The 24,223-nt window shown below is 47.1% G+C and overlaps 1 protein-coding gene across 6 annotated transcripts in view; it reads right to left on the bottom strand.

Moving 5' to 3' along the window:
* The window catches only part of ACHE (acetylcholinesterase (Yt blood group)), a 157,756-nt gene that overhangs the window by 116,480 nt on the left and 17,053 nt on the right, over window positions 1-24,223 (bottom strand). For 2 of the 6 annotated variants that reach the window (XM_086945927.1, XM_086945924.1), the window contains exon 1: window positions 6,256-6,520. The exons of 2 other annotated variants lie outside the window; for them this stretch is intronic. The gene's annotated coding sequence lies outside the window, so the exon portion shown is untranslated. Of the gene's footprint in view, window positions 1-6,255; window positions 6,521-24,223 lie in introns of those variants that run through there. 2 more of the 6 variants (XM_086945928.1, XM_086945923.1) reach the window with 2 other exon arrangements.

Here is a 24,223-nt window from a genome sequence, read left to right on the forward strand (position 1 = left end):
GTAGCAACAGCCCCCGTGGTGGGATGGGGGCGTAATCCAGGGGCCCCCTCCTGCACTGTGCTCGAGCGTGAGAGCAACGGGCTGGGTCCGGAGAGTGAGTGAGTGAGTGAGAGTGTGTGTGTGTGTGTGTGTGTGTGTGTGTGTGTGTGTGTGTGTGTGTGTGTGTGTGTGTGTGTGGTTGAGGGGAGCTCCATGTATTTGTCAGTGGAGGGGCTTCACATTTTGTAACTCCACTGATCACAAGTTAACAGGGCTACCCCGCATCCCATCTCCTCGACAGTGGTTGTTCATTTAGGGCTGAAGACCGTCCAATGGAGAAGGGATGAAGGTGGTACCCAACGTGTCTTCCCAGACACCTTTCCTTCGCCTCTGAGTGACCCCAGTTGAGCTACACCATCTGCTGTCCATGCTCAGTCACTTCATAACCCAGAATGGAAGTAGGGCTCCCAGGTTAACATTGTGGACAATGTGCCATGTTTTTCCCCCCTGGTCAAATACCTCAGGACAATAAATGTCGGGCAAATACATTGTTTATAAAAACAATGGAAAGGGTAATAGGGGATAGATGGTAAGTAGAGGTGCTATGGAGAACACCCCATTTACTTAAAATAACAATTTAAAACAAAACGTGAAGGGCACACTTAGTTAAAATAAATGGAAACATAAAAGTGGGGTTGCTGGTAAAGAAAACAGGGTCCTTTCGTAAAAAATAGGTACTTAATATTAAAAAAAAAATAACAACAGGAATTAAGTTATTAAAATTATAATTCCATGAAATAAAAGCCTCGTTGTTAAACAAAACCCAATAAAAAAAAATGAAATCAGACATCAATCCTTCTGAGATTAGTCACACGAGATTAATGAGCAAAGGAATACATAACACAGGTAGCTGTTTGCAAGACTTCTGTGTGTGCACGAAACGCTTCACTCGTGTCCATGCCTAGCACGGATACTGCATGGGCTTGAGCTACATGTCTTGTCCTGCAACCATCGCAGTCCGCCATTGATAATCACCCCCTCGTGAAGCCCGGTGGTCAAGGGTCCGGTAAACAATTCAGTGATGGGGATAGACCAGGGGTCTCCAAACCGGTCCTGGAGGGCCGGATCCATGCCAGATTTTTTGGATATCCCCATTGAGATACATGTAGTAATTTTAAAAATCTGGCATGGATCCGACCCTCCAGGACCGGTTTGGAGACCCCTGGGATAGCCTATTCTGTCCTATTATGTCCATGGATGTCCGGCAGACATGTGTTCCTCCTCTTCCGCTTCACTGGATCCCAACTAAATCTGGATTTCCATAGTTCCCTTCAGCCTCGTCAATAACGTCACAAGGGTATCAATGCAGCTGCCACCACTTTCATAAGGACTAGCACCCTGAGATACCTCCCATCTGCTCCCATTGATTAATATCCCCTAAAATGTGCCTGTTCAGGCAGGGTGCGTACCCTGATAATCAGCTAGACACCGTCAGGCTGCGTACTTTGATAATTGGTTAGACCCCAACACTTCATGTGTTCTTCAGATCATCTGCGGCCTTCCACATTGATCTCTATTAGGAAAACCAAACAAAACTGACTGCCCTTTTTCCGGTTCTGCACACATTCCCATTCACCATTCCAATATCTGGCCTCCGCCTCACTACAGCGTCTCTGGCATTTTCTGAAAATACTTCAATATGTTTTCTCTACTTCCTTCATGGATTTTACACATTTCTCTTTGGTTTAATTAGGAATTTGTAGAGCCCAAACTATCAATCTAACCTCTTCTAGGCACATAATCACTATTCACATGTCTGATAAGGCACTTTTGATGCAGTACCACAGAGGTATGTGCTTTACATTTCCCTTAACCCCTTCCATGCTGGTGACGAACCCCAGCCGTCATGCACTACGGTGCTCGTGTGCTGATGACGGCTGGGGTTCGTCATGGCCCGCCCGTGTTCGTCCGGCGGCCGCACACGGGAAAAATCGCGGCCGCACGGAAGGGGTTAAACACAGTAAGCTTTTGCAGGATTTTAATTCAGATGGGAGCAAGGTCCGCAATTGTGGGGAGGCGAGAGAGAGAGAGAGACCTGTGAATCAGTCAGAGAGCAAGAGGGTTATTGTTTTTTCCAGGATATACAGGAGGCAGAGCATACGTAAGTTGACAGGCAAACTTCGATTTAGGCCCAGATGCATGAAGCTAAAAACCGCTCGCAAAGGGGCAGATTCTCAGAATCTGCCCCTTTGCGACCGGTATTTTTGCATTTGGGATGCATCATCCCAAATGCAAAAATCGCAAATTAAGAAATCGCAAAATTGTGATTACTTGCATTTAATCTCAAATTGAGATTCCTTAAATGCAATGCATTAAAGTTTAAAAAATAGCAATTTCGCTAATAGGGCTCGCATGGTAATTTGCAAAAACTTTGAAAAATGCACTAAAGTGCATTTTTCAAAGTTTCATGTTGTGCACACACATGCCCTAAGGGCATGTGTGTGCGCAACATATGTGCACAGATCAATTTCAGGGCCCATAGGAATGAATGGGGAGGTATTCCTTAATTGCGACTCACAATTTGCGAGTCGCAATTAAGGAATTTTAAGAAATCGCTATTTTTAAAGTGATTTCTTCTTGCATAGCATTTTGCTATTCCTTATTAGCAATTCCTTATTTTTTGCTAATAAGGGATCGTAAAATGGATGCTTGATGCATCTGGGGGTTAGTCTTCTAGGATGACTGCAGCTTGGCCATCAATTCATTTGGATATGATCCCATTGTATCTGAAGGTTTTAAGAGCTACTATTGGTAGCCAAGGCAATTGTCTTAAGGTTGGCCAATTGATCTAGAGAGCCAGGGCTCTGTATAGTTTACAGTTAATGTATGCACTTGTGAACAGTGATCGGATGGGGGGGGGGGTGTTACACTAGCTCATTGATTAATTAATTCATGACTGTTTAATAGGCCCTCTTGCAATAATTTACACAAAGTCTGGAAGAAAAGGCAGAGTTTTATATTATACTCTGAGACAGAAAGGACAATATTTTCTTTGTGTTTCTAGAAAAAAGTAATTTGTTGCAATCTGAATTCTATTTTGCTGTGGGTGCTGGCTGTGCAATCATGATGAAGATTGAGGGAATGATCCGGAGACCGATGATTTCCGAGAAGGTCTTTTGGGGCTACACATCCATTTGGGACTAATTATTATTTTAAAACTTAAGTCTATTCAGACATGTTGAAATGGTTGTTTGTGGCTGGCTGTCTGGGCTGGGATTTGGAAATAAATGTGTACATGAATTGGGATGCTTTGGGAGAAAGGTTGGGAGACAATTGGCCTAGTACAAATGTTGAATAGAATTGGTGCTGCTGAGAGACTTGTTTGGTCCTATAAGTGCACCCTATAAGCTCAGAGACGTGTTGGTCCAGTTTTACTGTTGGTGACTCTTCAGGGCAGTGGAAACCCTCCTTGCTGTCCTCCGCGGACACACTGACCACAGTTGAGGCCAGCTGCCTGGATGAGGCTGGCATGATCATCCATATCAAAGCGGCAGATTAAATTGGGAAAAATTAAGATGGCGGAGTAGCCTCACAAATCTGCAAAGAGAATATTCCCAGGCAACTCTTTGCCATTTCATCTCTTTGCTGCACGGTTGCTGTTAGTCGTATTTGTTTCTCGCATCACAGACATTAGTCATTGTAACGGTATTGGCTTTGTTTTTTCAGACGTCACTTCACAAGTGGATCTGCAATTTCTATGACAGATCAGAGTATGTGTTGCATCCTGCTTTCGCTTTCATTTCTTCTCAGTCCTTCTTTAGTGTTTGTCATTACTTGCTCAGCAGGCATCTATGATGTCACATAGTGTTCCAATTGTGTATGCTTGAAAGCATGGACAGTTACATTTGAGGCTGAGCTGGAGTCCATCTGCTCCTGGTGGGGTTTCTATTATTGGATCTACTTTATTCTATTTTATCTACCTGACCTGATTCTTATGTTTAATAAACCTAATCTGTTTCATATGCTGGTCTTAAGCACTTCAATTTGTTACAGTATAGTTCACTGAATGGAGAGGAGCAGTCGGTGGGGAAAAGGAGTGCGCCTCTGCTAGGCGACTGCCTTGGAGAGCTGTGAGTTTTAAAAGGTGAAGCCTGGGGGCTGTTCCGGGGAACTTACAGATCTTCTACTTTTCTCTGCCCGCTTCTATGGATTCACCTTGTGCGAGTGGACTACAACCCTGGACCTTTCCTGTGTCCATTTCTGTCTCCGCTCCACAGTAAGATAAAGAACCCTTTTCCCCTTGTTTTATTTGTCCTGCTGAAGGCCCAAGGAACGGAGAATCCTGTGCTGGAAGGGTGAAACAAAATGATGTGTGGAGAGAGGTCCTTAAGATCCCAGCATCCCACAACTATAAATAGGATTTAGGATGACAGAGGGGTCCCTGAAGGGTGACATCCACATGCATAGGGGCTCTAGGGGTCTATTTGAGGGGCAATGATACATATTTGAAAGCTCCCCAATTTCCTCTGCTCCACAGTGTTATATGTAGGTTTTGGTACTTATAGAGGAAATGCACACCACCCGCACCCCTGCCCCCACCCTCGCTGTAATGCTGCATCCCTCCTCCACCACATAAGCAGCTACTTCGACTTGCTTTGCCCTAGAACTCTCCTTGGGCATAGAGGCATCAAGCTGCTGCATTAATCTCTTTAGGTCAATAAAAATAAGAGGACTGAGGACTGGGTGGCAGAAGAAATCCTGCGTCCATCTTGGGCATTGGGAGGAATGAAGGCGGCACAATTAGTGTTCCAGATCTAAACTATTATTTTTTTAATTTGAGTGCAGCATTCTAGAAAGTGAGGCTCCCGCTAGAACGGCACTTCGTTCCCCTTGCCCTGCAAGTCCTGCACTTGGATAACATCGAAAGTGCCCTGTGAGCCCTTCTGTGATGATGAATGCCATCTTGTGATCTTAGTGGGCGTGCACTTTATTTCAGGTGGCCATGCCTTCCTGCAGTTTAGGGAATGGTGCCTGCCTGAGTGCAGGCTTCCAGTACAGAAGAATGCACAGGAGGCCCAGGAGGCATGTCAGAATGTGGCATGCTGGGTCCAAAGGGCCACCATTAGGAAATGCAAACACCCTTCAAGTCTCCACTCAAGGTCAGAGAGGTCACATGCACACACTCATGGAGTAGATCACCTGCCTCAATGCCATGTGCCATGGTCTGTTGCACAGCCCCCCCCCCCCCCCCCCCTGCAGACTCTTAACGTCATTGCACTTGAGGGTGCTTGTGATGTTACAGGGGCTCACTGTCCAGGTGTGTATGCAGCACTACCATTATGCTTGTGAGCATGCACACACAAGGGATGTTGGCAACATTGAATAACACAATCCCAGAGAGAAACAACCTTTACAACACGGTCATTACACCGCAATACTTTTAGACAACTGCGTTGTTGGTACGTGATGCATTTACATCGCAAGTCTTTACAACAATTTCCACTAGGGGGCGCGGAGGTATTAGAAATGAATTCCAACACCTTCCCTACTATTGCACAAACTGTAGTAGGTATAGTAAATAATACTATTCCTAAGTCCAGGGCGCCCCCTAGTGGAAGTCGTTGTAAAGACTTGCGATGAAAATGTATCACGTACTAACAACGCGGTTGTTGTAACGACTGCGTTGTAATAGCACGCAATGTAATGCATTGCATAGTAACATGCTTTATTGGTCCCAGGGGACCTTCAAATGTCTCTTGTGTGTCTGTCGCCAGACACAGAGTGTCACATTCCAGGAGAAACACCCAACGGTCTATTCCCCCTTCGGGTAGAGTTTGGGGTTTACTCCTACAAATGACGGTGGGGTACCAAGGTCAAGCAGAGAGTCGTCACACGCGACTCTTCATGAAGTCTGGATTTGGAGTAGACAAACGGCGTATTTTTGCCACGACTAATATCTGCAATTCTCAAGAGGGCTACGAGTGTTGCTTAAGTTACAAGTGCAAGTGGGAAAAAGGAACACGAGGTGAGCCCTCAAAACTCACGCAGGATAGCACATCACAGTATTGCCCAAACAGTTTCCAAAGTCACGTGGTGAACATTAGTATGCGGCGCACGTGGCCCCGGCATCACCCACCTTCACACTTCCTGCAGGACATGTATTTTCTTCGCAAACCAGGCCACGAACATGACACAATCACGGCAGACGAAGGGATTCATAAACGGCCTGTTCCATGCACAGTCCAATAATCGTGGTTTACACCAGATCACACTCACCTATGCACTCACCTATGCAGAATGCGCAGCGCTAGGACGGAATAAAGCCCGTTGCTCAGACTTCGAAGGCCTAAGGGGTTCCCTGCGCAGTCTCCAGGGGCTTGAGCTGCCCCCCAGGCTGGTGAAAGTAGATCCTGGCCTGGGATGGTGGAGAGAGAGAGCTGAGCCGAAGCCCCTCAGATCAGCCGCGCCGCCTGCTATTCCCCTCCCTTGACAGGCGATCTCTCTCACCGGAAGTGCGCGACGCCCTGAGAATAAACTCCCTGACACTCGAGCCGAGTCCGGCTTATTTATAAGCAGTGTTTGAAGTAAAGTTTCCTGGTAAATCACGTGACCAAACTTCCACCGAAGAATGAGGTAACCAGGGGTCACAAGTGTGCACACTGCCTGCACGGCGCACTCTACCGACACTATGCGACGTGCACGACTGCCTGCACTGCATAACACCACGCTGCATAATATAGCAATATGTCCACTGTGCGCCTGCCGCCGTGCCTGCACTGCGTGCCCTGCACCAGCTGCAAATGCTGTCGTCCTGCACAGTATCCTGTCTGTTTCAACAGGGCACCCTGTGTAACAGTAAGTACAGTGTGGTCACATCGTGCATTCTGCCTGCACTGTGTACCCTGCCTCTCCCACTGCACACACTGCCTGCTTCCAGAGTAGATCTTACCTGTTTTTCAAGCACATCTGTACTATTTCCCACTGCGTTCAGACCGCGCTATGCGCACTGCTATGGCTCGTCCTGGCTGGATTGCTTAACCCATCCGTTGCCACTGAGCAACCTGCCAGCAATGCATAAAGTACGTCACTCAAATGTGCACTCTGGCTGCTGTCACTGGGCATCCCTGACCTTGGGTCCACAGCGCCCCACCCCACTTTAATACTGTTGCCACTGCACATACTGTTTCAATACACACCCTGCATTCTTTCAATCCACACCCTGCATTCTTTCACTACACACCCTGCATTCTTTCACTGCACACCCTGCATTCGTACACTGCACACCCTGCATTCGTACACTGCACACCCTGCATTCGTACACTGCACTCCCTGCATTCTTTCACTGCACACCCTGCATTCTTTCACTGCACACCCTGCATTCTTTCACTGCACACCCTGCATTCTTTCACTGCACACCCTGCATTCTTTCACTGCACACCCTGCATTCTTTCACTGCACACCCTGCATTCTTTCACTACACACCCTGCATTGTTTCATTGCACTCCCTGCATTCTTTCACTGCACACCCTGTATTCTTTCACTGCACACCCTGCATTCGTACACTGCACACCCTGCATTCGTACACTGCACACCCTGCATTCGTACACTGCACACCCTGCATTCGTACACTGCACACCCTGCATTCGTACACTGCACACCCTGCATTCTTTCACTGCACACCCTGCATTCTTTCACTGCACACCCTGCATTCTTTCACTGCACCCCCTGCATTCTTTCACTGCACCCCCTGCATTCTTTCACTGCACACCCTGCATTCTTTCACTGCACACCCTGCATTCTTTCACTGCACACCCTGCATTCTTTCACTACACACCCTGCATTCTTTGACTGCACACCCTTCATTCTTTGACTGCACACTCTGCATTGTTTCATTGCACTCCCTGCATTCTTTCACTGCACCACTGCACCCCCCACCCCACCAGGCCATAATCTCCAATCACCAGCTGATTTCAGAAAGTCGGTTTCCATACATAAATACACTGCACACACGAGTGTGAGACATTTTGACTCTAGCCCCAAACTCGCATGTGACATGTGTGTCAATGAAGTGGGAGGAGTGGACAAGGACAAGGGAAAATGGCTGATTTGCCAGTACTCTGAATGTCCTCACACTGAAGCTCCTTTCCACACAGGATCACACGCTGCACCGAGGAGGCGCCTATGCCATGCACGTGCCCCATTCCCACTCTGTTGCTTCTGTCCGGGCACGAGGAGAGGCAAGGCGGCAGTCTGAGGTTGCCACCGCTAAGTGACTCTGCAAAGAAACCAAAGACAGCATTGTGCCAGCTTCTGCTACTAAAGTAAGTGAGACCCTTCCTCCCACAAAGGGACTTCAGAACTGCTGTTCAAGCCCTTGCACTCTCACATCTGGATGGTGGAAACGCCCCTCTCCGTGGCTTCCAGACTCCACACTGGCGCACTGAGAGCATGCTCCACGCTGTGTAGCATGTCTCATCCACTGCCTGAAAATATCACATAAGCCAACCCGGACTGAACTCTGCGCACTCCCTTCAGCGGTCCACACATCTTCAAACCCACCTGCATCATATACAGAGCCAGCACACCATGCAGCCCCGCATCCGGACACCTAAGAGACCTGCACTGGCTCCCGGTCAACAAGAGAATCACCTTCCGTCTCCTCACCCACGCACACAAAGCCCTTCACGATCAAGGCCCGGGCTACCTCAACAACCGCATCAACTTCTACGCTCCCAAACGACACCTCCGATCAGCCAGTCACGCCCTCGCTGCCGTCCCCCGCATCCGAAGAGCGACAACAGGAGGAAGGTCCTTCTCCTACCTGGCCGCCAAGACCTGGAACTCCCTCCCGACCGACCTGCGCCTGACCCAAGACCACCTCGCCTTCAGGAAGAAGCTCAAGACCTGGCTGTTCGGGTAGTAGCAGCACCCCCCCCCCCCCCTAGCGCCTTGAGACCCTCCGGGTAAGTAGAGCGCTATATAAATATCTTTGATTGATTGATTGATTGATCTGGCTGACGAGCTCACCATCGGTGGTCGCACTGGGAGGAAGCCCGGATAATAAGAAAATATCCCATAGCAGCAGCTTGGGGCACAATGCTAATACAGTTCAAAGAGAATAATACAGAGAATCTCTCGATCACATCACATCAGTCTACTCCCCCTGTGTCCTCTTCTGATAGGGAATAAAAGGGCATATGGTGGATTTGGCTCCGCACTACTTGTTCATGGCCACCTAATTAATATTTTGTGGTGGATCTGGCCTCACGCTACTCACTCACAGCCCCCTAAACAGTATTGCGAAGGACCTGCCCACACACTACTTACTCATGGTCCCCTTACCAGTATCCCCTCCATACTCTCATTTGCCTAATCATGCTTTCAGCTCGTATATTCCTCTTTGTTCTACGCTTTACAAGTTGGTCTTCTCAAACTTAAATTTCTTCTTATCTTTATAAATTTCCTCCTGCTCCATGATGGAGGATCGAAATATTTGCTGTTACAGTCATAGTGCCACAGCTGACGAACCGGAACTACTTAATACTAATGGGCCGATTAATGATGTCGGTCGGAAAGCCCCAATCGGTAGTCGGAAGCTTTCCGACCGAAGTCGGAGGCTTTCCAAATGACACGGTCGGTTTGCGGTCTGACTGCTGAAATACAATGTCGGTGGTCAGGGCGTAAACCGTCCAGTCATTCCCAAGCAGTTCTGACAGGCTCTCGGAGTCTCCCGGCCAGTCAGAACCACACCGTAATCCGCTATCGACTGAGTTTCTGCCGTCAGGATTAGGATGTCGGATTCCAACAGCCTTTCCATGCCGGCCTTTCCGACATGGAAAAGCTGTCAGAAAGCGACTTTGGGGAGGGGGGCCCTAGCAGGTGCCCCTTGCCTCCGTGGACAACGGTTGGTGGCTGAGGGGATACCTAGGGTACCCCCTGTAAATCTATGCACTGTGTGGCAGGCACCATGAGGTTTTACATACACCCCCATTTCTCTATGGGAGCCTGTATTACGGCCAGTTTAAAGCCGTAGCACAAGCTTCAATAGAGAAATGGGAGTATGCTACTGAAAAGTGTTCGGCCGCATCTTAATCAGGCAGTTGGAACCACCGACCGGAGTTGGGTCTGTCCCGATTCCGAGAGGGCGTTGGCCAAAGGCAACTCCAACCAACATCGTAATGAGGCCCTTAATGTTTTTTAAGATGATGAATCAATCTCTCTTAATGTATGTATAGCAAAAGTAGCTTGTTCCGTTGTATTACTTACTACATTGAATAATTAATAAAAATGCTTGAATCGCCATCTTTGCAAAAGAAACAATTGATGGACGGAATGCTGGACAATGCGAATATTCACCCCCAGTCACAAGGATCTGGGTTTAATCCATCATTCTTTTCCTCACCACACTACTCCAGTTTGGACCCAGCCATATGCAAATCAGTCTTGACCCTGTTCCTTATGGGAACAGTCCAGCCCGAACTGCCAAGCCAGGTCCTCCCTGGACCGGAAACAAGCATCCTAGGACCGTTTTCAGGGCATCACCCTTCATCAGCCAGGCTAGCTTGAACCCAGTGGTGTAGTGAGCATGGGATGGGACCCACGTCTGGGCATACCCTTCCAACTTAGGGAGACATATTCAAAAGAAACAAGAATCACCATCTTTGGTCGCTCTCAGAAATATTCACAGCCAGGACATCATTAAACTAGAGACAAAGAACTGTAAAAAAGAAGAAAAAAAACAAGTCTGCATGCTTTTCCATCTATGTAATGGGGATCTGTAACAACATTCCGGTATCCATCCGACCGCCCCAACCCGGTCTATTTTAGGAGAGAGTTGGAGATGCACCTCTTTAAAGAACACCACATCACAATGAAGCAGCGTTCCACTTATGCCCCCAGAGACCAGCCACTTCTCGAATCACCTTATTAACAGCATCATGCCTTTGACCGGGTAAAACACAGAGCTACATTTTCACTAAGTCTGCGCTACGTAAATAACACATACATTCAAATCATAGCCCTGCTTCGTACCCTAAACTGCCTGATAACTGATCACAGTATCTATCTATCTATCTATCTATCTATCTATCTATCTATCTATCTATCCATCTATCTATGTGGTGCCCCTTCTGCCTGTCATTTCGTCATGCTGGCGACGTACTACAGCTCAGGATAGCCCGCTGGAGAAGTGTGGCTCAATGATTAGAGCGGCAGACCCTGATGCAGAGGTCTAGCCCGGGACCAGGGTTCAATTCCCCGCCTCGGCGGGTCTTGGGCTCAAAATTCCACGGACCTGATAATTCTCCCCTCGGTGCCTATTCCAATCATGGGTCCCACTCTGCAACTCTGGGCAATAGCTTGCTTAATCCCCACAACAGCCCCCACAACGCTAAGGATGCCTGGCCTCCACCTTGGGGGTGCCCAGGAGTGGACGCCTCACAGGGAAAGCCAGGATGGGTTCCACAGACCCTTGCGGGTGAGTAGTGCGCTATACAAGTATCAATTTACAATTTACAACCCACTGATTGTTGCCATTGAAATACAGAACCTGGAGTCAGAGAATGGAGAGGCTGCTGGTAAGTATAAGAATTCGGATAAGCTGTGAGTTTGAGTTACTGAATCATTGACTTTCTCTTGTGCATATGTCTGCATATGATTGCATATGTGTTTGTGCGCATATGTGCATATGCTTGCGTCTGTCTCCTTGCATGGTTTTGTGTGTGAGATTATGTGCATGCATGTCTGCCTGAGTGCGTGCATGCAAGAGTGTTGAACATGTGACTGTTACACCTAAAATGCTCACGATATCTGTCATTTCATGGCAATATATTGCATAGGATATTGATACATATCACATTAACACCTTGGGTGCTACGGGCAATTCCCGCTGGGCGCTGTTACTCCAGATTTCCCATTATTCATGACAAGGTCAACTCGTCAAACGCACAGCGCAGGTAAAACCCATGACGAGTTGACCTTGTCATGAGCACTGAAGAGGTTAAAACACTATGTGTGTATGATGGCAATCGTTAACATATGAAACTAATCCCAGGCATTTTAAAGCAATAGCAGGCATATGAAGCCAACCCGAATCACACACAGTTAATCCAGAACCTATGAAGGCCATCTCTGGCTTGCTAACACCTAAAGACCACAGAAAGAGTCTAGGTGTCTGGCTCGATAATAAACTTAATATGAGGTTTTAGTCAAAGAAAGTTGCAGGTGCTGCTTTGGAATGATGAGAATGGTGAGAAAAATTCTTCCTCTTTTATCCTTCTATGCGAGGAAGCTGCTTCTCCAGGCTCCGATAATGTCACGCTTGGACTATGCAAATGCGCTTTATCTCGGAGCACCTCAGTACACGATAAACCTTCTTCAGAAGGTACAGAATTGTGCAGCAAGAATGCTCCTGCATATTCCCCCGAGAGAATCAGCGAGGATAGCGTTAAACCATCTCCACTGGCTTCCAATTGCTGAGAGAATTCAGTTTAAATCTCTCTGCATCACGCACAAGATTCTAACTTCCAATGGTCCACCAATACTTCAGTCGATGGTTTCCCCATACTGTCCTAAAAGAGCTCTTCGATCCGAAAGTAAACGCATAGCCATAGTACCAAAAATTAAGAGGGCCAGAAGTGGAGGTCGACGTTTCTCTTATGTTGCCTCCAAGAAATGGAATGATCTTCCGGAACATATTCGGTTGGAAAAAGATAATCTTTCCTTTCGAAAAATGTTGAAGACTCATCTATTCCCAGCCAGATAATCGGTCCATACCGGTCCGCTCTTTTCTTAGCGCTGGGAGGCCTACGGGTAGCTATGCGCTCTACAAATGTCTTTCATTTCATTTCATTTCACTAATGCAGTCCATGCCAGAAAATGGCAACCTTTGAGAGATCCTTGAAATCCCAGGCATATAGAGGCGGTGCCAAGCAGATGGAGACAGTTCCTGGTAGGTGGCAACTGTCTCTGGTTTATGAAGACAACTCCTTTCCTATTGTACTTGGCTTGCATAGACCTTTTGTGCAAACATTCCAATGTTTGTCTTCTGTTTCTCTCTGTTTATTTGAGAACATTCTACCCTCTGTGAGCGAGGTGCTCTAATAGCTTTATGGCCCTAATGGTTCCATCAATATTGGTCCCTAAAGGCCTTCTCCATGCAGCTCTGGCATGTATCCTGCCTCGAAGGCCTTTTACAACTGGAATAGCTCTGGGCATGAGCTGGCAGGGCTATAAGAAAGAATCAAATGCAAACTCTACCATATGAGATGGACCCTTCAAAAATGGTGGCTATCTATACTACTATAATAAAGGAGAAAGTTTCAGGCTTTGAGGCGGGTAAACTCCGGAACCACTGCGCCAATCTACACACCCGATACACCGTAGAAAACGTCAGGGTGTGTAGATGGTTATAGGCTATATAAAGTTTAAAAATAAACCTTTTTTAAAAAACTAATATTTAAAAAAAAGTAGTCCCCCCCCCAAAGTAGTGCCGGCCGCGACGTGCGTGCTCACGTCGAGGAGCGGCGTCAGAGTGGCGTCAGAGGAGCTCTGGCCATGGCGCGGGGGAGGAGTGGTCACGTGAAGAGCAGCACGGAGAGGCGGACATGGCGCGGGGGAGGAGCGGCGGCGGACAAGTGGTGAGGAGCAGAGCGGCGAGGAGCTGTGAACTCAGGAGCGGCGGAAAAGGTAAGCAGGCGGGTGTCGGGCAAGGCAGGGAATGGCCAAAAGGCAATGTCGGGGCAGGCGGGGGTCGGGGAAGGCGGGGAACGGGGACGGGGATTGACTCAGGCCACGAGAGGGTCGGGCCAGGCGGCAGGTGGGGGACGGGGCGGGCGGGGGCACGGGCTGCTGGCGGGGAATGGACAAAAGGCAATGTCGGGGCAGGCGGGGGTTGAGGAAGGCGGGGGACGGGGATTGACTCAGGCCACGCAAGGGTCGGGCCAGGCGGCAGGCGGGGGACGGGGCGGGCGGGGGCACGGGCTGCTGGGCAATGTCGGGGCAGGCAGGGGTAGGGGGAAGCCTGAAAGCTCCCGGACAAGGTCGGGACGGGCTGCTAGTTCCTTATAATGGAGAAAGATACCAAGCATGCAATGTTTATCCTTAATATATAAATTAGATTTTTGTCATATGATGGCAATCCCTTGCATATAGTGGTGTTACTTAATTTATGATTGAAAGCCCCCTACCTGCAATCATTGGCTTAAATTAAGACTGACTCAACTGTGCACCCCATGTTCTTTCACTGTGTACCCTACTTGAACTGGAGACTGTGTGCTTCCACTGTATATTATACTTGTATTGGGCATTCTGCATGCTTTCTATGTGTATTACACCTTTATTGTGCACTCTGTAGGATTCCCTATGTATCATACTTGAACTGTGTACTATGAGTGATTCCCTATGTATCTTACTTGTACTGTGCACTCTGCTTGCTTTCGCCGTGTATTTTATCCAGAGTCAAAACAAACAATTGATGGACAGAATGCAGAACAATGTTGTACATTCACCCCAGTACAGAGATCTGGGCCTAAATCCATTGTTTTTTTGCTCACCATGCCATTCCAGTTTGGACCCAGCCATATGCAAAGCAGTATTGACCCTGTGCCCAATGGGAACAGTCCAGCCCGAACTGCCAGGCCAGGTCCTCCCTGGACTGGAAACAAGCATCCTAGGACCGTTTCGGGCTTTCAGCCCTCATAATCCAGGTTAGCATGACTCTAGTGGCATGGAGAGCATGGGACCCACGTCTGGGCATACCCGTCCCACTCGGGGTGACAAATGCAAAAACAACAATTGATGGAAAGAATGCAGAACAATGTAGTACATTCACTCCAGTACAGAGATCTGGGCCTAAATCAATTTTTTTGCTCACCATGCCATTCCAGTTTGGACCCAGCCATATGCAAATCAGTCTTGACCCTGCGCCCAATGGGAAAAGTCCAGCCTGAACTGGGGTGGCGAATTGAGCTAAAGAATGATGATGGATTCAATCCAGATCTGTGACTGGGGGTGGGGGAGTGTCTGAAAAGTTTCAGTGCCCTGTTCATCATCTTCTTTTGTTTGCTTTGTATGCCCTAAGTTGCCAGGGTATGCCCAGACGTGGGTCCCTTACTCATTTTGCCACTGGATTCAAGCTAGCCTGGCTGATGAGGGCTGTTAGCCCGAACCCGGTCCCAGGATGCTTGTTTCCAGTCCAGGGAAGACATGGCTTGGCAGTTTGGGGCTGGACTGTTCCCATGAGGCATGCGGTCAAGACTGATTTGCATATAGCTGTGTCTGAACTGAGGAGGCGAAGTGAGCTAAAGAATGATGATGGATTCAACTCAGATCTGTGACTGGGGGTAAGTGTTTGAAAAGTTTCAGCTCCAGATTTATGCGTCAGGGAAAGGCCAAATTATGCAGCAGCTTTAAATAAATTATGCGTTGAGAAACGCAAATTATGCAGCATTATATGGCACATTTTGTGATAATATTACATCTTTATTTAGTCATTTTTTTAAACGCTGTCTGGGCATTAGTTGCAACACAGCAACGTGTCACTATGTTTTTAGTAACTGTGAAACCGTTTGATGGAATATGGGGCAAATACAGCAAATCTACAATTATGCGAAAATCATCAAGGACACACAATCGCATAAGTCAAGTATCCCTGATCACACTTGTGCACTCTGCGTGCTTCCCCTGTGTGTCCTACTTGTACTGGACACTCTGCATGCTTCCACTGTATTTCATACTTGTACTGGGTGTTCTGCGTGCCTCCCTTATGCATCATACCTATACAAGGGAAGCCGCAGAGTGCCCAGTACAAGCATGATATTAAGGGACGCACGCAGAGTGCCCAGTACATCATACTTGTACAGTGCACTCTGCGTGCTTTCAATGTGTATTATACCTTTACTGAGCACTGAACATGCTTTCACTGTGTATCATATGTGTACTGGTGTAACATACTTGTACTGGGCACGCTGCGTGCTTCCCTTATGTATCATACTTGTACTGGGCACTCTGTGTGCTTTCACTGTGTATCATACCTTTATTACGCACTCTGCGTGCTTTTACTGTGTATCATAGTTGCACTGGGGACTGCGTGCTTTCACTTTGCATTATACCTTTATTGGGCACTCTGCGTGCTTCCACTGTGTATTATACCGTTATTGCGCACTCTGCGTGCTTCCACTGTGTATTATACCTTTATTGGGCACTCTGCGCTATACATACATACATACATACATACTGTGTATTATACCTTTATTGGGCACTCTGCGTGCTTCCACTCTGTATTATACCTTTATTGCGCACTCTGCGTGCTTCCACAGTGTATTATACCTTTATTGCGCACTCTGCGTGTTTCCACTGTGTATTATACCTTTATTGGGCACTCTGCGTGCTTCCACTGTGTATTATACCTTTATTGCGCACTCTGCGTGCTTCCACGGTGTATTATACCTTTATTGCGCACTCTGTGTGTTTCCACTGTGTATTATACCTGTATTGCGCACTCTGCGTGCTTCCACTGTGTATTATACCTGTATTGCGCACTCTGCGTGCTTCAACAGTGTATTATACCTTTATTGGGCACTCTGCGTGCTTCCACTGTGTATTATACCTTTATTGGGCACTCTGCGTGCTTCCATTGTGTATTATACCTTTATTGCGCACTCTGCGTGCTTCCACTGTGTATTATACCTGTATTGCGCACTCTGCGTGCTTCCACTGTGTAGTATACCTTTATTTCGCACTCTGCGTGCTTCCATTGTGTATCATACCTTTATTGCGCACTCTGCGTGCTTCCACAGTGTATTATACCTTTATTACGCACTCTGCGTGCTTCCATTGTGTATCATACCTTTATTGCGCACTCTGCGTGCTTCCACTGTGTATTATACCTTTATTGCGCACTCTGCGTGCTTCCACAGTGTATTATACCTTTATTACGCACTCTGCGTGCTTCCATTGTGTATCCTACCTTTATTGCGCACTCTGCGTGCTTTCACTGTGGATCATACCCACGCTGTGCACTTGAAGAGAGCTTTAGGGTCGCCCTGCAGCCACTCAGGTGGTCTTTTCTCAATGATGCACACATTATGAACCACTGCCCCCACCCCCCTTCACTGAGAGACACGTGGGGTGCTTAAGTCTGACGAGCAGCCAGAGTGAGAGCAGAGGTGAGTGAAGAGAGGCAGGCGCGCCTTTTTACCCAGCAGCCCTGGAGCATCTTGCATTCCAGAGGTGGCCCGGCTGGTGATGTACTCTCCGTTGCCATGGCAACTGGCCATGCCCCCTGCAGCATGTGGACAGCCCTGAGTGATGCTCGTGCCCCACCTGCCATGGCAGACCTCGCCACGGGAATAAGGAATGAGCGCCGGGAGTGCCCGGGTCGCAGGCTGTCCTAGACCTCCCCCCACCCCCCTCGCCCCCACCCCCCTGCTCCTGGGCCCGACAGGGCTTTTTAGGTAGATGAAAGGCCGTGATTTAGCATTGGAGTGGGGCGCATGCCCTTCTAGAAGTGGGGCAGGCGTGCTTGCGCGGGCACGCGGTACGTTTCCACCCTCCCAGTACAGTATCAGTGAACCCACAACATCACAGGTCTCTAGCCACATACACAACATCCAGTGGTGTCACAAAACCTCATGGGCCCCCCTGCACGGTAGGATGAGGGGGCCCCTTTACCTATTCCCTTACTACCTTGCTGCTTCTGAGTGTTTTATGTGTTTGCAGCTGGCCAGCCCAAGGGGCCCCCTTTGAGGTGGAAGGTGATGGGGCCCTGCCGCACCACAAGAGTGGCGGGGGCTCCATTACGCCCCTGACAACACCTGGCACACATTACATTAGGCAAAACATTACACACATATTTAACACAGCATAGATATGCCATGGTGCTGGCTATCTCTGTGCTCACAAAACGACTCACTCCCCACTGGAACACACCATGCACTGTCATACAAGCAAACACATGAAAACAGAACTCCTGAAATACATCCAACGGAGCCCAAATGTGCCACAAATTGGCTGTTATGGCACACAACAGAACTCACTAGCACCAGTTGTCACAGACACACACATACATCTGTATATCCACTTGCTTGCATACTCTCCCAGAAGATACACAAAGGATGTGGTGCCGCCCTCTGGTTCTTCCCATTAAGGACCAAGAACATTCAAGGACGGAATGCAGAACAAATCAAAACATTCACCCCCAGTCAAGAGATCTGGGTTAAATCCATCATTCTTTTGCTCACCATGCCACCCCAGTTTAGACCTGGCCATATGCAAATCAGTCTTGACCCTGTGCCTCATGGGAACAGTCCAGCCCGAACTGCCAAGCCAGGTCCTCCCTGGATCAGAAACAAGCATCCTAGGACCGGTTTCAGGGTTTCACCCCTCTTCCGCCAGGATAGCTTGAGTCCAGTGGTACAGTGAGCCCAGGACCCACGTCTGGGCATACCTGGCGCACTTAGGCCGAGAAAGCAGCAGGCACAAAATTGATGGACGGAATGTAGAACAAATCAAAACATTCATCCCGCCAGTCAAGAGATCTGGGTTAAATCCATCATTCTTTTGCTCACCATGCCACCCCAGTTTAGACCTGGCCATATGCAAATCGGTCTTTACCCTGTGCCTTATGGGAACAGTCCAGCCCGTACTGCCAAGCCAGGTCCTCCCTGGACCGGAAACAAGCATCCATAGCACTGTATAGGAAAGAACGCCGGTGTGCATCCAGGCCACACGAGGGAGACAAGTGCTGCTTGCCAGGGACGGCCCTCGGTTTCTGATGCTATGCACGGGTATGCAGACTGTGCAGTAGCTGGCACCTGACCACTAAAATTTTTGTTCAGCTGAGTGTCATGGAGGATCCATGACACTGGTCCTCCACTTCAGTAAGAAGTACAAACTGTTTTCACAAAACAGGGAGAGTCACCCTTCAACGTAAAGGGACAGGGTCGTTATCAATATAGAGCAAGCATTTGCAATGCAATAGGTCTCGCATTTACAAGAGAGTTTGAGCTATTGGTATTGTAAACGACAATGCCTTTTATTTAGGTGTTGTTTTTAAAACAGATAAATAAAAGGCATTGTCATTAACAATACCAATAGCTTAAACCCTCGCAAATGCGACCTATTGCATTGCAAATGCGTTCAGCAACTGTGCTATAACATTTTTAAAAAGCATTAGGAGCAAGCATGTCCTGCCTGCAACAGCAGGCAGGACAAAGCTAGTTGAGAAAATGGTGCTCAGAGGCTGTAGCTAAAGTCTACTGAGTAACAACACAAATAAGAGCGGGTGTTGCCATGGGAGGTTACAAAACGAGGCAAGGCGGTGCTAAGGAGGGACAACTAAGCCTTTTGACCAATGAACAGCCATAGTTCACAGTGGACAATGACGCAAGCCAGTAAAAAATATGGGTGGAGAGTGGGCGGAGCTTCACATCCCTACCTCAATACAGCATGCCTCGCAGAGCAGCGCATGCACTGCCCAGGCTCGGCCTAAAAAAGGATAACCTTTTGTGCAACTGTACTAAGTGGGATTCGGGTTTGCTTACCAAGAAACAATGAGAATGCACTAAAGAGTAATTTATACATTCTATAGAAAAAAGTAAGCAATCTGTCGCACTCTGTGTTGGAATATATCACTCTTTATTTTATAATATCAAATTTCATATTGTGCACAAAAAAAAAACATATATTAAAAACATGCTTTCCACTTTCCGCCCATTTCTAATACATCTTTCAATCCTAAGAATATATGTGGACATTTTTATTTAAAAAAAAAAAACTGGTAAAAACAATTCACTAAACAATTTAAAAACAACTCAAGAACAATTCTAACAATGCAGCGTTTCGGTGGTACTCGGAATGGTTGACGCCTTCTTCTTCAGCACTAAATAATTCAAATACAATTTATTTTTCAACTTAATCTGGCGCTCATTAGTCTTTCATGCCATAGTGGCTTGATTATTCCCTGGCTGTACTCCCAGGGATGATGTACATCACTAGATTCTGCAGTCTTTCATCTGCAGTATGAGGGTGTGCTAATTCTGTCTTTCCACTCTCCCACATACATTTTCAGGTGACATTTCACGCTCCCTGAATTTACCTCAGCCTTGTGATTCCTCTCGTATTTCTATAGAAATTAGTACCAATTGAGAAGATGGAGAACATAAGAATACATCTTTCAGGCATTAAAGACTGAAGAGGAGGAGGTACTTCTATACAAATGTGAGAGGAATCACAAGGCTGATGTCAAATTAAGGAAGCACAAAATGTCACCTGAAAATGTATATGGGACCACAACAAGAAAGAATTAGCACATCCTCGTACTGCAGCTGAAATGCTACAGCCGCCTAGTAATTCCCATAGTCCCCGAGTACATCCAGGGAATAATCAAGCCACTGTGGCATGTAAGACTAATGAGCACTGCATTCAGTGGAAAAAGAAATTGTGTACGAGTTGTTATTTTGTCCTAAAGAAGGTGGTGTGAACCATTCTGAGTACCCCCAAAACCCTGCATCAAAAGAATTGTTCATAGTGAATTGATTTTAACAATTTTTTAAGCCATAAAAAAATCAGTGTATATTCTTTAACCCTGGGCGGTGACTCCGCTCTGCTCATGGAGTTTGCCACACTCCACGTTACGCGGAGTTCCGAAAGAGTTTTTTCCTCGCTCGTGTTCCTCTACGTCAAGTTGGTGAGTGCGAAAGAGGAAGCACAAGCGTGGAAAATCAACTTCCCGGCGAGATTTCTGAACGCGGGGATCAGATTTCTCATTAAGAGTGGTGCCGTATGCTCGCGACCACTCTCGTTGAGAAACTGCCCATTTGCGTTGAGAATGCTGCTACTCGAGTAAAAATCTACTTGAGTGGCAGAAAGGAAAGCCAGTGCCGGCTTGCGCTATGCACGGTGCCGTTCGCTAGGATTACACAGTGCGAACAGCATTTATTCAACAAACTCTGCATCTTGCGGAGCTTTCAAAGCGTGGCAGCATTTTTTTTTGCACTTCCGCGTAGTGGAAGTCCGTGAACTCCGCCCAGGGTTATTATTCTTAGGATTGAAAGATGTATTCAAAATGGTCAGAAAGTGGAAAGCATGTTTTTAATATATGTGTATGTTTTTATGCAGAATTTGAAATCGGATATTATAAAATAAACAGTGATATATTCCTACAGACAGAGTTGATAGATTGCTTGATTTTTCTACAAACTGTTTTCAGTAATAAAGCAAGTGGAAGAGAAAAGATGAAAGTTATTGTGAAAGAATTGGAAAAGGACAGGGGCAGCTGATGAACAGGAAGATGATGGATCATTGCAGGATGGGAGACCACAAGTCACCAATGGCAGTGGTCCCAAAACAGTTCCAGCAAGATCCAGCAGGGCTCCCAGCTTGGTTTGGATAATCCAGATTGTTATTTTTTCTACCTCATGTTCTTGGGCACGATACATGGAATGGGCAGATTATCTAGAGGGGAAGGAATCATGGGTTCCCTGGTGCACCAGAAAGAGCCAATTCTTTCACTTTTTATCTTCACCCTCATGCTGCGGGGTCATCTGAAAGTTGCTGCTGTTTTTCTGTGACTTTGTATCTTCACCCTCATGCTTAGAGGTCTTCTGAAAGTCGCTAGTGTGATTTGGTAACTTTGTATCTTCACCTTCATGCTGCAGTCTTCTGAAAGTAGCTGGTGTTCTTCTGTGGCTTTGTATCTTCCCCCTCAAGCTCTGGGGTCTTCTGAAAGTCGCTGGTGTGTTTCTGTGACTTTGTACCTTCACTCTCATGCTGCGGGTCTTCTGAAAGCTGCTGGTATGTTTCTGTAACTTTAAATCTTCACCATCATGCTGCTGGATCCTCTGAAAGTCACTCGTGTGTTTCTGTGACTTTGTATCTACAGCCTCATGATGCAGGGTATTTGAAAGTCGCTGCTATGCCTCTGTAACTTTGTATCTTCACCCTCATGCTACAGGGACTTCTGAAATCCACTGGTGTGCTTCTGTGACTTTATATCTTCACTCTCATTCTGCTGGGACTTCTGAAATCCACTGGTGTGCTTCTGTGACTTTGCATCTTCACCCTCATGCAGCTGGGTCTTCTGAAAGTCGCAGTTGTATCTTCACCCTGTTGGTGTGGGGTCATCTGAAAGGTGTTGGTGTGTTTCTGTGACTTTGTATATTCGCCCTCATGCTGCAGGGTCTTCTTAAAGTTGTTGGTGTGTTTCTGTGACTTTGTATCTTCGCCCTCATGCTGCAGGGTCTTCTGAAAGTTGCTGGTGTGTTTCTGTGACTTTGTATCTTCACCCCCATGCTGCAGGGTCTTCTGAAAGTTGTTGGTGTGTTTCTGTGACTTTGTATCTTCGCCCTCATGCTGCAGGGTCTTCTGAAAGTTGTTGGTGTGTTTCTGTGACTTTGTATCTTCGCCCTCATGCTGCAGGGTCTTCTGAAAGTTGCTGGTGTGTTTCTGTGACTTTGTATCTTCACCCCCATGCTGCAGGGTCTTCTGAAAGTTGTTGGTGTGTTTCTGTGACTTTGTATCTTCGCCCTCATGCTGCAGGGTCTTCTGAAAGTTGTTGGTGTGTTTCTGTGACTTTGTATCTTCGCCCTCATGCTGCAGGGTCTTCTGAAAGTTGCTGGTGTGTTTCTGTGACTTTGTATCTTCACCCCCATGCTGCAGGGTCTTCTGAAAGTTGTTGGTGTGTTTCTGTGACTTTGTATCTTCGCCCTCATGCTGCAGGGTCTTCTGAAAGTTGCTGGTGTGTTTCTGTGACTTTGTATCTTCACCCCCATGCTGCAGGGTCTTCTGAAAGTTGTTGGTGTGTTTCTGTGACTTTGTATCTTCGCCCTCATGCTGCAGGGTCTTCTGAAAGTTGCTGGTGTGTTTCTGTGACTTTGTGTCTTCGCCCTCATGCTGCAGGGTCTTCTGAAAGTTGCTGGTGTGTTTTTGTGACTTTGTATCTTCGCCCTCATGCTGCAGGGTCTTCTGAAAGTTGTTGGTGTGTTTCTGTGACTATGTATCTTCGCCCTCATGCTGCAGGGTCTTCTGAAAGTTGTTGGTGTGTTTCTGTGACTTTGTATCTTCGCCCTCATGCTGCAGGGTCTTCTGAAAGTTGTTGGTGTGTTTCTGTGACTTTGTATCTTCGCCCTCATGCTGCAGGGTCTTCTGAAAGTTGCTGGTGTGTTTCTGTGACTTTGTATCTTCACATTCATGCTGCGGTGTCTTCTTTAAATGCTGTTGTGTTTCTGTAACTTTGCACCTTTATCCTCAAGCTGTGGGACATTCTCTGGCCAGCTGCTTAATGCGCACCAGTGTATTTTCCCTGACGTGTTTCTTTTCCTGTAGCCTGCGTATATCAGATATGCGGACCCCTTTTCTTGTAAATGTTCCAAGAGACTCTCTGGTAAAATAAACTGTTTGTTTATAAATATAACAGGCTGTCCCTCTTTTTTATACAGTTCAGTAATCATTGTGGTTCAGGGAGTCCTCGGTTTCTGTAAATATGAAGCCCTCCGAGAGTTGTGAAACATTAGTTTTTGTTTATTTCGTGGTTTTGGTTGTAAGAGTTGTGGAACAGGAGTGATGATTTATTTTGTATTTATTTTTACAGACTTGCTCAGTTGGAGTCAGTCCAGTTTAGGCCTCAGAGCGCTATAATTGTTCTGTGAGCCTCACACACAGCTGTAGATGTTCGGGTTTTGTAAATCACCATAACTCACACTGTGGCAGAATCGGAGTGCTTCTGTCATCATAGCTGGTTTATTGTTTGGGTGACCAGGCACCCCGGATTTGCAAGTTTTCTATGTTCAGGCGAACTGTCAAATACATCATCCTGTGCCCCTCCTCCCAGGAAAAATTGCTGTCCTACTTCTATGTTTGTGGAATTTCTCTGTTTGTGGTGTTCAATATCTAGGCACCCTAATTAATCCACTATATAGCTATTTAACCCCTTGGGCGTGGCCGCGATTCTGTACCTGTGCGGCCGTTTTAATGAGTGGGCGGGTTCATGACGGCCCCAGCTGTCATCAGCACACGGCCACTGCGATGCATGACGGTCGAGGGCCGACATCAGCATGTAAGGGGTTAATACTTAACCAATGTGGTTTTATAAAGCGTGCCCCAGGCTCCAGGCAGCGCCAGGGCAGTAAGTCAATAAGAAATGTATTCATGATCGATTACTTAAAATCATTACATGTAAACACCTAAAATCAGATTTGGCAAGGTATCATATTAAAACACATTAAAAAACTCTTAAAATGTTGACTTT

Source organism: Lissotriton vulgaris, chromosome 12 (assembly GCF_964263255.1).
Source record: "Lissotriton vulgaris chromosome 12, aLisVul1.2, whole genome shotgun sequence".
Lineage (NCBI taxonomy): Eukaryota > Metazoa > Chordata > Amphibia > Caudata > Salamandridae > Lissotriton > Lissotriton vulgaris.